The following is a 5284-nucleotide window of genomic DNA, read 5'->3' on the forward strand; positions in this document are numbered from 1 at the left end:
TGTGATCCCACCTGCTCACTCTCTTCCAGAATTTCATAATTTAATGAGACCTTGGGAGAGAAAGAAGATATATGTGTGTTCAGTCTGCCATATTAAACCAGAAATATATTTGAAAGGAAAGCTACAAAAAGAAATTTATTTTCAAACATTTGTTGGACTCTTAGGAGATGGAAAATAGAAAAACTTAGTTCAGCTTTTTCTATTTATTATATGAGCTATTTTACTTGGAAATTAGGAACATAATAATTGAATACTTGTATTAAAAGCAGTGAGAAATGAATTAAAATGTTCTGGTATTTATCAGAATCACATTTTAATATAGTATGAATACAGTGTATTAATATATGCTAAATATAATATATATATTAATAATATAAATGAAATTTCAGGACTCCTGAGGGAAAGTCCAATTTTCTCAGTTGAATATAAACCTCATTTGAAATAAATTTAGCTTTTAAAGAAAAAGGAAGTACAGAGAATATTAAGTGGAAAAAGAAGTTGTAGCATAATATGATGCACACATTACCATCACATAAAAACGGTGTACATATATATGTGAGTACATACCTATAGGGGCATATGGTATATACACACATATGGGATAAAGCACCTGCCTGCCATGCGGGAGACTTGGGTTCGATCCCTGGGTTGGGAAGATGCCCTGGAGAAAGAAATGGCAACCCACGCCAGTATTCTTGCCTGGAGAATCCCATGGACAGAGGAGCCGGCAGGCTACAGTCCACAGGGTCGCAACGAGTCAGACACGACTGAACGAGTTCACTTTACTAAACAGAGAAAAAAATCAAATCACAGCAAACTGTTAACAAGTTATTTTAGGTGGTTTGGATGTTTGAGAAGCACCAGCATCGCAAAAATTTATTTCAAGTAAGAGGGATTAATTACATAAATGTTTAATTTGAAAAAATACACATGGACAGGCGGGCTTGTAGAGTCAGCTCTGATACGCTGAGTTTGGAAGCTGTCTATCACATCATTAAAACAGAAAGGATGAACAAACTGAAAAATCGATGACTTTAATGGCTTCATTTGAAGTCAACAGACAGTCGAGGCAGCAGGACAAACTGTCACCTCAGAATCTGGAGAGAGAGGAGAACAGAGTGAATCACAGACGAAGATCAGTTTACCTGAAAAAGAAGCTGCAGGAGCCATAAACCAGTAGGAATTGCTACACTGACGAACTGGATAGTGACATTAGAGTGAAAAACTCTGAGGGGCTGTTTCTGAGAGAGGCCTCCATTCTTCAGTGGGTTTTACTTCCAGGAACCCCACTAGGTTCTCATTATGAAGAGCCAAGAAGAAACACTTGTGTTGCTGGCAGGGGGAGGGGAAAAGTAACCATTTTGAAATATGCCCAGCGTTCTCCTTAACAAAGACCTATTCAGCAGGGAGAAAAGACTTCACCAGAGCCTTATCTGATTTGGTGGAAGGGAAATTACCCAAATTAACACACCACCCCACAGCTTTCTTCTTTCACCTTAGGGGTAAAAATGCTGAGAAACACTTGTGAAAGTTTAGGGACACAGGGCCCATTAAAAGACTGAGATTTAAACATAGGACGATAGAACATTTCCTCTCTGGCCAATACATTACCAGGTCAACAGGGCCACGGCTGTAACAGTGGATTACAGTTGAAAGAGGGGTGAGGTGCAGATTCTATTCCATCACAGAGACAACAGGGAAGACAGAAACAAGGACACTGGAGGAAATGAGTCTCTGACACCTACAGCTGCAGCAAATATGAAATACAATCCAACTCTTAGCAATATTAATATAAAACTTCACACGGAACACATTGATTTCAGTCCTTATTAACTGATACACAATGTTTGGCTTTCAACAATGATTTACAAGGCATACTAAGCTTTAAGGCAAGCATCAGAACTAGATTTAGATATGGCACAAACTTGGGATTTAAAATAATTATGATTAAGGTTCTAATGAAAAAAGTAGATAATATGCAAGAACAGGTTGGTAATGTAAGCAAAGAGAAACACTAAGAAAGAATAAAAAAAAATACCAGAAATTTAAAAAATCACTGTAACAGAAATGAAGACTGCCTTTGATGAGCTCATCAGTAGAGTGGACATAATCAAAGAATCAGTGAGCCTGAAAATGTTACTATATAGTGAATGACTGTATGCCAGGAGCTCCTATATCTTTTCAAGCTCACATGAACATTCACCAAGAGTAACCACATTATGGGTCATAGGATACACCTGAAGGAACTGGAAGAGTAAAAGAAAAATCTAAGTATATTCTCACTTCAAAATGAATTAATCTAGAAATTAAGAACAGAAAGATAGCTAGAAAACTCCAAAATATTTTTAAATTGAAGTGTAGTGTATCGTGGAGAAGGGATAGGCTATCCACTCCAGTATTCTTAGGCTTCCCTGGTGGCTCAGATGATAAAGAATCAACCTGCAATGCGGAAGACCTGGATTAGATCCTAGGGTTGGGAAGATCCCCTGAAGGAGGGCATAGCAACCCACTCCAGTATTCTTGCCTGGAGAATCCCTATGGACAGAAGAGCCTGGAGGGCTACAGTCCATGGTGTCATGAAGAGTCGGACAAGACTGAGCGACTAAGCACAACACAGCACATATTTGATTTAAAATATTGTGGTAATTTCCAGTTGAGGCAGTGATTCAGCTTAACTTATATATATATATTTCGTCTTCCTTATGGTTTACTACAGGATATTGAACATAGTTTCCTGTGCTGTAACAACAGAATCTTGTTTATCCATTCTATATATATTACTAGTATTTTGCACCTGTTAGTCCCAAACTCGCAATCTATCCCTCCCCAGTCACCCCAAGCCTCCAGCAATCACAAGTCTGTTCTATGTCTAGTTTCTGTTTCGTAAATAAGCTCATCTGTGTCATATTTTAGATTCTACATAAAAATGATATAATATTTATCTTTCTCTTTCCGACTTACTTCGCTTAGCGTGAAAATCTCCAGTTTCATTCAGGTTGCTGCAAATGGCAGTTTGCTCTTCTTTTTTACGGTTGAGTAGTATTCCGTTGTATCTGTACCGCTTCTTCTCTATCCGTTCATCTGTTGATGGACATTTAGGTTGTTTCCATGTCTTGGCTATTGCAAATAGTCCTGCCACGAACACAGGGGTGCATGTATCTTCTCGAATTATAATTCTGTCTGGATATATGCCCAGGAGTGGGACTGTTGGATCATACTGCAACTCTACTTTTAGGTTTTTGAGGGTCGTCCATACTATCCTTCATAGAGGCTGTACCAATTTACATTCCCACCAGCAATGTGGGAGAGTTCCTTTTTCTCTACACCCTTTCTAGCACTTATTTGTAGACTTTATAATGATGGCCATTCTGACCACTGTGAGGTGGTAAACTCATTATAGCTTTCATTTACATTTCTCTAATAATTAATGATATTGAGCATCTTTTCATATGCCTTTTGGCCATCTGTATATCTTCTGAGAAATGTGCATTTAGGTTTACTGCTCATTTTTTGATGGAATTGTTTGCTTTTTTGTTACTAAGTTGTATGTATATTTTGGAAATTAAGCTCTTGTTGATTGCGTCATTTGCAAATATTTTCACCCAGTCCACAGGCTTTTTGCTTTGTTTAGGAAAATTTCCAAATATTTGGAGATTAAACAAGATTCTTTAAATAACATATCAGTCAAAAATAGAAGTCAGAAGAAAAAAATATTTTGAACTTAAATGAAAGTGAAAATACAACTTTTCAAAATTTGTGGGACGTACCAAAATCAGTACTTAGTAGGAGATAACATTAAATGTGCATTTCAGAGAAAATCTAAAGTCAATAACCTAAGCTTCCATCTTAAGAAACTAGAGAAAGAGCAATTTATGCCTAGAACAAGGAGAGAAAAACAATTGAAAAGTCAGAGCACAAATCCATGAAACCAAAAACAGGAAAACAATCGAGAAAGGCAATGAAATCAAAAGCTCATTCTTTGAAAAAAAAATACACAGTGAATTCTTCAACACTAGCTTTGATGGTTTTTGTTAGAAAGCCTTTAGAAGATGAGCTGTAAGAAAAAATCATTTGTAGTTATTTGTATTAACATTAACCTTGCCATTAGTATTTTACTGGACCACAAATTCTCTGGTTTTCTTAACACAGCCGATCTGTGTAGTTATGTCTTTAAAATTATGTCTTTGCTGATCAAAAAATTAGGAAACTGCTCATCTAAGGAGAAATATATTCTTTTACTCGCTCAATTTTTAAAAATTGAAGTGTAGTTTATTTACAATATTTTGTCAGTTTCAGTACAGCATAGTGATCCAACATCACTGCGATTACACTGCATTACAGGTTATTTCACAATAACTGGTATAATTCCTTGTGCTATGCAGTGTATCTTTGCTGCTTACTTCATATATACTAGTTTGTAAGAGAAATACATTATTCATGTGTCTAATGTTACAAACTTCACATTCATCTCCAGTTTCTAGACTATCTACTTAATGTCCATTTTCTGATTAATTTTCCAGTTTTATTATGCAGTCAGGCTTCCCTTTCTAGCATGCTTTTGGACTAGGATGCACGGCAGTTTTTCTCCTACCATCAGTTGGTATATGCACAGGAAGGAAGTCCTGGACAAACTAATTTCAAGAGCTCCTTGAAGGCCAAGGTCTCCTTAAAGGTAAACGAACACAGTGCTTTCCATAAACAGGCATACTCAGAGATACTGTGGGTTCCATTCCAGATCATCGCAATTAAGCAAATATTGCAATAAATGAGTCACATGAGTTTTTTGGCTTCCCAGTGCATATAAAAGTGTTGTACTATTAAGTATACAATAGCATCATATCTTAAAAAAAAAGTAAATACCTTAATTAGAAAAATACTTTATTGCTAAAGAATGCTAACCATCATCTGAGTCTTTAGATAATCTTTTTGCTGGTGGAAGGTCCTGTCTGGATGTTGATGCTGCTGATCAGACTGGTGGTTGCTAAAGGCAAGGGTGGCTATGGCAATTTCTTAAAATAAGACGACAATGAAAAAAAAAAGAAAAAAAAAAGACGACGACAATGAAGTCTGCCACATTGACTCTTCCTTTTGTGAACCATCTCTCTGTAGTCTGCAAGTGGTGTTTAATGGCATTTTACCCACAGAAGAACTTCTTTCAAAATTGGAGTCATTCCTCTCAAACCTTCAAAAAGTCGAAGTGTTGGTCGCTCAGTCATGCACGAGACTCTGCGATGCCACAAACTGTAGCCCGGTGGACTCCTCTGTCCATGGAATTTTCCAGGCA

The 5284-nt window shown here is 36.9% G+C and overlaps 1 long non-coding RNA gene across 1 annotated transcript; it reads right to left on the reverse strand.

Moving 5' to 3' along the window:
• Positions 1-895: 895 nt before the first annotated feature.
• LOC133246029 (uncharacterized) lies at positions 896-5025 on the reverse strand. Its single transcript, XR_009735874.1, has 2 exons — positions 2962-5025; positions 896-1747 (listed from the first exon to the last, which is right to left on the reverse strand). It is a non-coding gene; the product is annotated as an uncharacterized LOC133246029 (long non-coding RNA).
• Positions 5026-5284: the final 259 nt, after the last annotated feature.

Source organism: Bos javanicus, chromosome 4 (genome assembly GCF_032452875.1).
Source record: "Bos javanicus breed banteng chromosome 4, ARS-OSU_banteng_1.0, whole genome shotgun sequence".
Taxonomy (NCBI): Eukaryota; Metazoa; Chordata; class Mammalia; order Artiodactyla; family Bovidae; genus Bos; species Bos javanicus.